Source organism: Cryptomeria japonica, chromosome 6 (assembly GCF_030272615.1).
Source record: "Cryptomeria japonica chromosome 6, Sugi_1.0, whole genome shotgun sequence".
NCBI classification, from domain to species: Eukaryota; Viridiplantae; Streptophyta; class Pinopsida; order Cupressales; family Cupressaceae; genus Cryptomeria; species Cryptomeria japonica.
Window position 1 is genome coordinate 207510429 of NC_081410.1, and position 13173 is coordinate 207523601.

A 13173-nucleotide genomic window follows, 5' to 3' on the forward strand; every position below is an offset into this window, starting at 1 on the left:
CAATCTACCCCTTTGGCATTGATGGCAACACTTAGGAAAATTTTTGACATCTAAGTGTTTTACAACAAAATTATGCCATAATCAAAATTACCCCCCCTAAGCATATACACTATCCGTTTTGTAGAAAAAACAATGTATACTACTTCCTTACAGAGATAAACATGAAAGTATACATAGCATGCATCAAAATTTTAAATACAGAATACTACTCCCCATTTGCCAACAATGACAAAGTACAGGTGAATAACCCATGTTCCATTAGCATTAAAATAATAAGTGTTTATGACAATAAAGAGTGAAACTTGTCAAAAACTGATTTAAAGTCCTGCATAAATGTCTTCATGGATAAAGACCATGATTCAAGCAATGAGGTAGTAACATCACTTTCTGTTTGCATTTGGGATACCTGTTCTTCCATGGCGTCCAAGGTACTCATCTCTTGAGTGACCGTTAAGGCATCCAGATTGAGATAGCACTTCTGAAGTATTTGTAGTCGTGGTAGTAGAACCAGTTGAAGTTCCTGCAAATCTTTGGTGCGGTTGTTGATCTCTAACTCTATTCTTGTAATCTGGAGTTGAAATCGGTGAACAGTTTGCCCATAAGCGGTGAAGGAATCATAGGGCATCTTGAAGGTGCTTATGTATGTCTGTAAATTAGTTTGCGGTTTATCTTTATGAGAAAGCACATCATCACAAAATAGATGGGGTTGGCATATCTTGCTGAGTAGTAGATTCTTCTCATCCAGAGCATCTCTTATGTCCTTCTGTGCTTTCTGTAGTTCAGATTGGAGCTCATTTAACTTCTTCACCAAGGCAGTGTTTAGAGCCTTTTGATGCTTCTTTTGAGCATTGGCTTCAACAACATCTTCCAGGCATTGCACCCGGTCCTCTACAACTGTGCATAAGAGTTTCAGTTGAGCTAGAGAGGAATAGGTACTGGGGAGGTTGGTACCAGGAATCAAACTGGTAAGAGTTTCCACTATAGTTTGAATAACATCTTGCTCCTTCTTTCTCCTTAGCGCTTCCAGTTGCTCTTGAGCAAGCTTAATGCTTTGCAGCAACTCTGATTCATTTGCGGATTGGAAGTCAATGGGACTGGTGATGTCAACCAGTTTAGCTTGACTACCGGTTGCCTTTGGGGTCTCCACTTATACGCTCTTTGTCACTTCCTCCTTGTCCTTGGCTTTTTGCTTTTCTTCTTCTGCCTTCTTTTGTTCCTCTGATTCTTTCTTTCTTTTCTCTTCTTCCTTCTTCCTTTCTTCTTCTTTCTGCTTCTCTTCTTCTTTCTTCTCCTCTTCCTTCTTCTTCTTCTTCTCCTCTTCCTGCTTCCTCTTCTCCTCTTCTTTTCTCTTCTCCTCTTCCTGCTTCCTCTTCTCCTCTTCCTTTTTCTTTTCTTCTTCTTGACTCTTCTCCTCTTCCTTTTTCTTTTCTTCTTCTTGACTCTTCTCCTCTTCCCCTTTTCTCTTTTTCTCCTCTTATGTTTGTTTTCCCTTCTCTTCCTGTTTTCTCTTTTCCTCTTCTTTTCTCTTCTCCTCTTCCTTTTTCTTTTCTTCATCTTGACTCTTCTCCTCTTCCTCTTTGATCTTTTTCTCCTCTTCTTTCTTTTTCTCATTTTTCACTTGCTCTCTATTAGGCTTTTCTTAGTCCCGTTTCTCCTTGTCCACTTTCTCTTTGTTAGCTTTGTCCTTTGCTGTATCTGGGGTGACATTTTCACAATCCAAGGCATAAACATCAATAGGGTCTATTTGTTCAGTGACCTGTTCTCCTTCACTGTTATACACCTCATCTGGTTTTCCAGTTTCTGGTTCTTGGTCAGCCTTCTTGTTGGTTTTGGATACTTGGTGCAACTTCAGAGTAGCTTGGGCATGAGAGTGGGTATCTTTTACCACTTCAGGGACTTTTTCTTCTAGCAACAAGAGTCTCCTTCTCATGAAGAAGAGGCCTTTATATTTTTCCATATCTTCATAAAGTTCTGAATTAGATACATCAGGAAAATATTATGAAAATATTTCCTCTCTTATTTCCTGTTCCTTTTCTATGGCAATGCGCCATTTTTTGTCTAAAGAATTGTATAAAGAATCTGGTGTCACAGATTTAATTTCTGATGGCGACCGGTCATTAATACATAAATATTGAATGACTTCCTGTTCTACTTCCTCCTTCTCATTGTCATTGAAATCATCAAAATAATATACTAAGTCACTCAACACTTTCCTCCTAATGTTCTTAATAGTTCTTTGACAATGTGTCAAAGGTTTGTAAGAGGAAATATCAATATTTACCGGTGCTGCTGATGATGCCAGTTCATTGTTGGTTGTCTTTGTCTTCTTCCTTGTTTGCCTAGTCTTCTTAAGTTGTTCTTCATATTTCGTATCCTCTGAGTCCGATGTGTTGCCTTTAGTCTTCCGCTTCCTCTCAAACACCTTGGTGAGTGCAACTTCCAGTTTCTTCTTTGTTGGTGACCGCTTGGTCACTTTAGGACTTGTTGAAGTAACCGGTGCTGATACATATGGCACCGCCTTCCCCTTCTTTATTGAAGGCTCTTCAACCGGTGTAACCCTTTCCAGATAGGTGTCGGTTCTCTTCTTCTTAGGATCAAGTGGTGAGGCAAGTAGGGTAGAAGCATACCCATCTAGCATATCATACATTACCTCATATCCCATAGGTTCCACCTCTTCTTTTCTAGGCTCAACTGCCTCCATTATGCACTCATCTACTCTGATGATGAAGCAAATGTCCTCTTCATACTTCTTGACAATATCACCAGATATTCTCACCCTTTGGCTCATCTTGCGTCTGAACTCATCAAAATATTTGTTCAGAACTTCAAGATAACCGGTTCCAACCGCTTGAAGACTTTCCCTGATTTGCTTGGTAACCGGTTGGTTAGCAAACCACTGAATATCCCCGACTCCTTGGAAATAGCCTTGGAAGTAGAAGAACAATTTGACCAATAACTGTCCAAATTTAAATTTCAAGGCATTGTCCTATTTAATTGACTTCAGGTTCACCAAAAGTTGCCTTTGCATACAGGTGCATAAATCAAATGAGGCATCTTCCATGATCATCCTTTAGGTGGCATTTATCACTGCAGCAAAGACAGAGTTGATTCTGCTAGCATAGAATGTTCGGTAACCTATTACCATGTAGGCATATTTGACCAAGTCGTCCTTGATGGTATTGACTATCATTCCTCATTGGTCTCTCATAGAATCGGTGAGCTTGGTCATTTTGGTCTTGATGACCTTCCTCAGGGCTAGCACTTCTCCAACATTACAGAAACCGGTGACAACATGAATCGCTTCCAGTGTGATGTCATGTGTTTGTTCTAAATACATTTTGTCACCGTGCACTCTGCTTAGAATGATGCGAATGTGATCATCTATAAATTCTTCAAGGAAATAGACTGCATTGTAAAGCTTCTTCTTTTCCAAGATATTGTATTCCGGTTTGATCTTCTCGTCCTTCCTGCAGAATAAGCTTAACTGAGAATGGATCACTAGAGATCCCAGGTCTTCAATTTTACAGTCAATATAATCTGAAATACCTTCCTCAACTATAACACTAGTGGGTATTTGGGATAAGGCATTATATTTTGCCTTTTGTTGGATGAAATCTACTGAATCAATGGGTGCACTAGAACTAGAGTGTGATGCAGAAGCCATGATAAACAGAGAAACGTAAAAAATACCTTCGCAAGTCAAAATTTAGGGCTTGTAAATTCTTCTTTGCCACACACTACTTCAACTGCTGGATTACTGCTTTGAGTTCTACACTTGTCCGATTGATATTATCTCCTGATTCTTCTTCAAGGTTCTAAAATCTCTCTGAATCCCAAGACAAATCGCCTTTTCTCACTCTGCACTTGAAAACTTCTTCGCTCGGAAACTGATAAGTGAAAATGACTTGAAAATCCCTTTTAAACAAATTCTTCACCTACCATAATAAATTCACCACCATTAGGGTGTAAACCCTAATTTGCCTTTTACCATTTCCAGTCTTTTGCTAATTGACAGGTATCACATACCGGTTAAGGTCTTTTACTGGTACAAATCGAGGGTTCGAAACATTTCACCGATTTGTTTCCCCCTAAGCTTTTATGTAGCTTAGTTTTCCAGTTCAGAGATTTCCACACCAGGTGCAGAAATCGGTTCTTCTTGAGACACTTCTTCTGGCTTCTTTTTCCAGGTTTTCTTCATATCCGCTTGAACAGTTCAACATCAATCTTTCCTTCCAGAGTGACTAGTATATCATCCGATATATTCTTTCTCATTCTGCAGAATCTTGCTATATGACCCGGTTTGTTGCAATGATAGAAAACTATTCCAGGTTCTCTCTAGGGTCCTTTATTCATGTTTTCATTCTTCCTTCTACATGTTGCAGTAGTGTGACCATTATCATGATAAATGAAACAAGTTTCTCTCCATCCGGTTGCCACTTGATAGCCACCGCTTCCTGACTGATGATTATAGGTATTAAACTGGTTTGGATTCTGGTTCCCAGAGGGTTCAGGAAAAACTCCTTGACTCCTTTGAGGATACCTTCCGGTGTTGTGCATGACTAACCTATATTCAAATGCTCTATGCCCAAACTTGTTGCATGCATAACAATTTCCATTGAATCTATTGGATCTAGGCTTATTGTTTAGAAAGTAAGGAAAGTTATTGTAAGCCTTGTTTCTACATACATTAGTAGTATGTCCTTCCTTGAGACAATTAAAGAAAACAAGTTTGAACTTTTTCTTACCTTTATTCTTTGATGTCGGTTGCTTCTTAGATACTACATCTTTTGCTCCAAAGGTCTCACCTTCCTCATATATAGAGAAACCAAGTCCATTAGTATTCTTTACAAGTTTAGTTGATTCAAGCTTTTGCTCTAGCTTAATAGTGCTCTTATTGAATTTGGCAAGTATTTCCTTTAACTCAATGAGTTCCTTGGTAATAGCAGCATTGGATTCCTTCAAGGTTGCATTCTCAGAAATAGCCAAGTTTAGTTCACCTTGCATTTCTTCTTTTTCCATTTTACTCTCTTGGAGATGAGCGGTAAGTGCACTGATGCTTCAGCTTGGAGATCTCATGATCTTTGTCTTTTACCAAATCTTCATCTTTTCTCTGGTTCTCAAGCTCTTGACACATCCTGATAGTCAGTCCTTCCAATTCCCTTCTTAGGTTGACATTAGACTCATTCAGTTTTTCAACTTCTTCAACTAGGGCTTCCATGTCCGCTTCATCAGAGGAACTGTTTTTAGTAAGCTCCATCAGTTTCTCAACAAGCTCTCTTCTTTTTGCCAGAGAGGCCATATACTTGACTTTGAGTTCATCAAAGGATTTCTCAGTCTGAGTGAGCTGATGAGTAAGTTCCCTCATAGTGTATTCCCCCATATCTCTTTCCAAGTGGTTAAACCTATAGAAAGGTTGGCTTTGATACCAATTGATGAATACTAAGAGGGGGGGGGGGGGTGAATTAGTAAACCAAAAATTACTGAACTCAAACACTTAAATAGTTTAGCAGTAAACCGGTATAACAGTTTTACTAACAAATTGGTTAACACAAATGCAAACCAAATAGGAAATAAGACATTCACCCATATAAGCACAATCACCATAACACAAGAGATTTTGACGTGGAAACCCAAATTTGTAAAACCATGGTGAGATGAAACTCACAAGTAACTATTTGCAGAATAGTAACTAGACCAGTTAAGGTCATACAATGTTCTTCACTAGAATAGATCATGTTAGGAATCTCAATCTCTATTAGGAGATAAGTCCGATTAAAGTCTACCTTGTGAGAGGATTTCAGATCCACAGTTGTGAACCACCTTGTTAGAGGATTTACAAAGGCTTTGCTAGGCCTACTCGGTTAAGGGTTACAGACTTGTCAAAGATGTAAGTAATCAACAAGCAAGTGATCTAAATACTAGCACAATATACTTGGTTAGATCCTTGATAGCTCATTGTTAATGCATTTTAGCATTACTTCAGTCTTCAATCTCTTCACACTTTGTTTCTTCACACAGACCTAATCTTCTTCTATGATCGCACATGCAAAAACTTCATCAACCACACAAAAACCCTAATGACTTCTAAAACCCTAAACATGATGTCCTTATAAAGGAATCTGATTTCATGTCGGTCCAATAGGATTACATTGCAAGTTCCTAGGTTCATTGCATCTAGACACATTTGGTAACATGACACAAAATCATCATCAAAGTGTCGGTGGATGGTAACATCACAAAAATAATACTGGTTGGTAACTCATCACAGAGTATTACCGGTTCATACAATTTTACCGATTACCGATTGGTAACTCATCACAGAGTAATACCGGTTCAAATATTAAACCGATTAATGGTTGTTAAAATGAAGACTGGGAAAATGATAACTTTCGCTTTAGTTCCTTCATTCTGCTTGAGATCCTCGTACTGCTTGAGGTCTTCATACCACTTGGCTTTTTATTCCTCTTGAGATTGGTAAACACTTTCTGCGAAACACCGATAGTCTAAAGACTAAAATACATAATACCGGTTTGGAAAAAATACCGGTTGAGCATAACTCATACATACAAAAAGTGATCTCAAAGCAAGTGTGTGTCCATCAATGAAAATCACAACATAATCGTAAAAAATGCCAACACACCCAACACAAGTAAATATGCATCCTAGGAAAGGACAATTCCACCTAAAGTGAAAATGCACCAACTAATCCTATGCAATTCCCTATGTAGGCATAAGTAAAGCGTAAGTATATCGTAAAGATAAATAAAATAAATTAATTACACCAACAAAACTCTTGAAATGAAATTTATGAACAATTCAAAAAAAAACAATAGAAAAAATTATTGTCTCAAACAAATACACCAAATGAAAAAAAATACTTCACATATGCACATCACAACTTTTCACACAACATATAATTTGAATTCTTCCAAATGAATTAAGATTGGCTCCATAGGTAAGAACAGAGTTAGAATTGCTATGTGACCTTGAATTCTCATTGGCAGATCATTTGCATACTTGATGCATAGATTTTAGTGTATCATAATAAGTCATAGTATCCAAATACTTGGTAACCAAATCTTAGCATATAAAATAATATTATTTTAAATCAATTACCACTTTCCAAAATCCATATCTACAATTATTCATTAAATCGCATAGAAATTAAATAATTTTCTGAACCCATCAACTACATTGTTTACATGATCATTTGTTAAATGTTCTTTTATCTATTTTTCCTTTAATATGCTCAAGACATTTGAAATTAGAGACAAATAATTCTCCCTATGCTCCTCTATTTTCATTATTTCTAGCAAAGGGACTGAAACATTCATCTAAGATAAGGTTTGAATAATATCAAATGCAAGAGTTAAAAAATTGATTTAGAAGTGAGTTGGAAAAATAATATCCAAATTGATCATAGGGGATCAATTAAAAAAAAGGCAAGTGAAGGAGTCAATGAGCAAAGAAATGCGAGAGACTTGAAAGGTAGAAAATGGGGAGATGTAGCAAATATGGAGCTCTCGATTGAGGAAAACATCAGGCAAAGAAATGAAAGGGGAGGAAATAGACACATCCCATAATGGGTATATGAACAGGGGCTTTGGGTAGACAAAATTTTAGTAGTGAGGGAATCACAATATTTGAGAGAAGGGGAAAGGAAGAACTAGATGAGAATATAGCTAAGACTCGATCTAACAATATTTGATGTAAAATCACAACAACTAATGTTGAGACAGTTGGTGGAACTTGAGAGCGAAGAGAAAGCTATCCTAGGGAAAGAATTGGATATTTGGGTTACCAAAGTCAGAGAAACCATAACTTCAAAGGTAGAATGACAAATCACAACTATGGGAGGAAAATGATTTATCAATGCGGATTCTTTAGGGAATTGGCAAGCAAAAGATATGAGAACCATGAGAGGAAGAAGAACAAGTAGGCCTTCGAAAGGAAAAGAATCACTACATCTAGAAATGGCTCTATCACCAAATATGGTACACTATAAAGGTGAGTCCCAAACCCCACACAAACCCCCTGATAAAAGCATTTCAATTTTTTTTAAACAGTCAAAAGTAAAGAGCTCGGTAGATAGGTTAAAAGTAAGGCTTTTCATTAAATGGGGTGGTGGATGGACGACATTTGGAAAATTGAAAGGATGGCGTGATAAACATTGGGGCACCAAAATATAATTGAAAGCACTGCCAAATGGCTTCTTTTTGGTAGGATTCCCATCAAAAAATGGAAAATCGGTTGTCCTAAACCATGGACCCTATATGATGGATGGAATGAGTATATACATGAAAGAGTGGAAGCCCAACTTTGATTTGTGGAAGCAAAAGGTGGAGGTTAGATTAGTATGGATTCATCTATATAATCTACCTACAAAATATTAGGAAGAAGAGACCTTGAAAGAAATCAACTAGAGAATATGGCCACTCATCCAAGTTGATAGGAGAATGGAAGATAGATGATTTGGTACCTATGCAAGAATGTCTCAATTTAATGCCCTACCTTCCAATTCCAGATGAGATTGAAATTTATACAGATTGGGACCATGTACGGAAGCAAAAGATAGATAGAGAGGACAGTTTGATTTTATGTCCCAAATACAAATGTAAAGGACACGAGAAGAAGGAGTTGTGGATCTTTGTCTCAAATAAGAAAGTCGAAACTTATGTGCATGTTGAGAAGCAAAAACAAGAGAAACATATTCACAAAATTTTTACTAGGGAACCATCTATAGAGCTAGGAATAGACATAAGAAGGTGATAAAAGAGGAACAATAGAGGTAGAGGTGATAGCAGCTGAAGGTGCAAGGATAATACCTCTTGTTTCAAGAGATGATGAGAATTATAAGGACATGGGAAATGCCCAAGATTCTAAGACAGATGGGGGATCAAAGGTAACCTCACCTCAAATTGACTTGATATTATTACCAATGATGACCATCAAGGAACTAAATTTAAATAAGGGAGAAGCATATGAAGAAGTAAAATTGTTGGATGGTAAGGAAGGGTCATCAAATAATGGGGAAGAGGAAAGAAAGTTGGACAAATATAGCTATCTAAAGCCCTTGACAACCATGAAAACAATGACTAAACCACCCTGGAAACAATGGGAGATGAAGATGATAATGAATCAAAATCAAAGGAAGAAGAATTAGGTGAGGATGAGGAAGGGGAAATTGTAAAGGAAATATTGTTGGAACAAACTAAATCAAAATTGAAGAAACCAAACATTAAATAGAAAGGAAAACTGGGCCCAAAATCCAATAAGGCAAAACTAAAGATGGCTGCCAATGCCTTTGAGAAAAGAAAAATGAGATCAAGGAAGGATATCATCCTTCCTAGGGGTAGTAAGGGTCTTGATGTGGAATGTTAGGGGCATAACAAATGGCGCATGTTCAAGCACCAAATTGACCAAGCAAAGGTAGATGTTTTAATTCAGAAAACTGAATAGAACAATAATGAAAGTGGGAAGATAATGAACAATTGGAGATAGTGGACAGGTCACTTTGTAAGCTCAACAGGAGCATTAGGAGGTCTGGGAGTCATTTGGATTCCCCTAAAAATTGAGGGAGTGGTTGAAGAGGAATATCAAAATTTGATCATGGTAAAATGCAAGTTCTTACAAAAGAATGATAAGTTATTTATAATCAATGTGTATGGGCTAATGTCAATAATTGACAAAAGAGAAATATGTAGACAAATAACTAATATATTAATAAACTATAGAGAAGAAAAATGAATCATTGGAGGGGATTTCAATGCCACATTGAATAATATGAAAAAGATGGGGGATCTAACTAATATTATGGATGATACAAACAAAGAAAGGGATCTTCACATGGACTAATAGGAGGAAAGGATTCACGAGTATATCAAAAAGACTTGATAAATTTTTGCTAGCTAGAGATAGGGAAAATCAAGCAGATTTCCGAGAAATAAATATTTTGCTCTATACAGGATCAAACCATTATCCTGTCCAACTTTCTGTTAGACCAGAGAACCCTCCTGCTAGTAGCCCATTTAAATTTTAAAATATGTGGTTGAGAGATGCCAATTTGAAAAATATCATTGAAGGGTGGTGGAATGAAGCTGATGTTGGAAATCACTCCAAACTATATCAAATAAGCAAAAAACTAAACTTTATAAAGAAAAAACTAAAAGTATGGAATAAGGAACAATTCAAGCACATCTTTGTAGAGAAGGAGAGGGGCAATAATGAAATAGAAACTCAATGAAATTACAATTTATAGAGGTATCATGTGTGTAGATGAGTTTGAAATAGAGAAAGCACTGAAGGAGGAGCTTATTGAGCTTAATGCTAGAGAATAATGCTATCAGAGACATAATCAAGAGAAATTTGGCTAAAGGAGAGAGACAAAAAAACAATATTTTTTCACAGAATTACAATTGCAAACAAGAGTAGAAAAAGAATTGTGGAAATAAAGAGACAGGATGGATCAATGGCACAATCAATTGATGAAGTCAACAAAAAATCCATAAGGTTCTTTGAGGCTATACTAAACAAAGATGTATAGGAGCATAGGGAAGAAAAGGAATCCATCCTTGTTGTTATCTCACCCACAATAAATGAGAAGTGAATAAGGCACTATATAATGAAATCTCCAAACAAGAGGTGAAAACTGTCATATTCTAATTAAATCTTGATAAGGCCCCAAGCCCAGATGGGTTTCCAGGTAGCTTCTTCCAAAATTTTAGGGGAATTGTGGGAGATGATCTGACCAGAGTGGTAGAGATATCAAGAATAAAAATGACCACAATTGGGGCTCTAAATCACACATTCTTGGCCCTCATCCCAAACAAAAAGGAGACACAAATTATGGGTGACTTTAGAGCCATATATTTATGCAATACTAGATACAAAGTCATCACTAAAATAATAGAAAATAGGCCAAAGAAAACATTGCAAATGGTGAATTCTGAGGAATAGAGTGGGTTCTCCCCTAGCAGATCTACTGTGAAGGGTATAATTGTGGCACATGAGGTAATACACTTAGCAAGAAAAATAAGAATGACTAGTATTATTCTCAAATTAGATGTATTAAAGGCTTATGATTTGGTGGAGAAGAAATTTTTGGTAGAAGTTATAGAGAGATTTGGGTTTGATATTAGGTGGATAAGCTAGGTCAAAAGCTAGATATCTACACCAAAATTCACAATCTTGATGAATGTTGCTTCATTCTCCACATCTAGGATCTTAGACAAGGAGATTCACTCTCACTCTTCCTATTCCTAATTATGACTGTCATTGGGAAAGGTATCAATAAAATGAGGTTTGTGAGAAGATGGAAAGGACTGGAAGTTGATAATGGATTGGAGCCAGAAACACATCAAAAATTGCTAATGAAACCATACTATTTGGAGTGACATGTCAATTAGATGCAAAATTCATCATATTCTTCTTTGACAACTGTTGTAAGGCCTCGGGTCAGGATATCAAATGGAGGAATTTAAACATATTTTTCCTAAACACATAGATTATCTTACAAAGAGACATTGCTAGAATCCTAGATCTTTGGGTTGTCTCTCTCCTAGGAAAACTTATAGGTATTTCATTGTTTGTTGGAGAAAATAAGAAGTGCTACAGGGAGAAATTAATAAATAGATGCAAAAATTATTGGATATTATTGAGAAGTATTCTAGAATGATGTTTTGTCATTGATGTCAACATATTATTCTGTGTATTCCAGTGTTGTAGTCAAATTAAATGAGTTGGTTTGGTCAATGTGTTGTAGATGAGCTATTGCAGTTTAATGGGTTTTGAGATGCTTATCTCTAGTTGATTCAAAGAAGTTTTAGTGGTCTGCATGATGATTTGATAGAGTTATGTGATCTAGTATTATGGTTGATATTCAGTTCATGTTCATGTTATTCGATATTCTGGTTTGTGCTCTGCATTGCTCCAAAATCGCTATATCTTGGTTTGTGGATTTGGCAGTGTTTGGGATGTTCAGGTGTGTCCTCTATTGAGATGGTTTGTGATTTGGAAGTTCACAAGTGAATCTTTTAGTTTGACAGTCAATTGAGTTGATGTTATTGAGGTTCGATATAATGATGATAAAGATTCTAGTAAGTGGTGATGTTGCAATTGTTTCCATGGTGATTCACATTGCTTGTGGAATGTTCTATCTGTGTTGTTGGTCTGTATTGATCGTTGTGTGCGATATTGATCATTTTCTTGATCTGGTGGTGTTCTTTGTGTTATGTGACATTTATGGTGATTGTAGCGCATTGCAGATGATTGAGGCATAATTCTTGTTGGTGTTACGTGTTCAAGGAGTTGATTTAGGTCCAGACTATGTCTTAGTCAACATTGTTTTGGTCCGCATGTGTTGTAGCATGTGAAGTTATTATTTTGTAATTTGTGTTGAGGGTTTATTCGACCTTGAAATGTAGGTTGATGAACTGTATAAATACATGTAATATTCATTTGAGATATGTATCTGTGTGTGTGAATATTGTTTTGATCTTTCAGTACTAGAGGAGAAAAGTGAAGAAGTGTGAAGAGAACAGTTTGAGTATATCTGCTTAGCCAAAACTGTAACCTGGCATTGTGGGATACTATTTTCATAGTTCATGTAATTTGGATTGTTGTCTGAGTCTTGCAAGGCCATGAGTCTTCCTCGGGGTTGTATCCTTTCTTGTATTTGAGTGGAAAGGTCTAGGAAGTGTTCCTGAATGCATGTGCATTCCCCATTGTAATATTTCACTTACTCCTAACAACATATTATCTCATTGTGGGTAGGTTCCCACCGTGATTTTTCCCTTAACCAGGTTTTCCACGTCAAAAATCTTGGTGTTATGTGTGTTATTGGTGTGGTGATAGTTTATGCTTTCATTGCTAATAGTTAGATCTAAATTTATGTTTAAGTTAAGTAAAGTTTGTGTGCAAACTGATTCACCCCCCCTCTTAGTTTGTTACATTGTTGCCAACAATTGGTATTAGAGCAAGATCCTCTAGAAGAAGCTTGATCGCTTGAGGAGATCCTTGATGGCAACCTTTGCTTTAAGAAGGATAGTCCAAGGTTTTATGGAACAAATTACACTCTCTGGAAGAAATGGATGGAATGTCATTTGAGATGCATTGGTGAAGACTATTGGAATATTACTAAGATTGTATATAATGTTCCTTAGAATGGTCCTACAT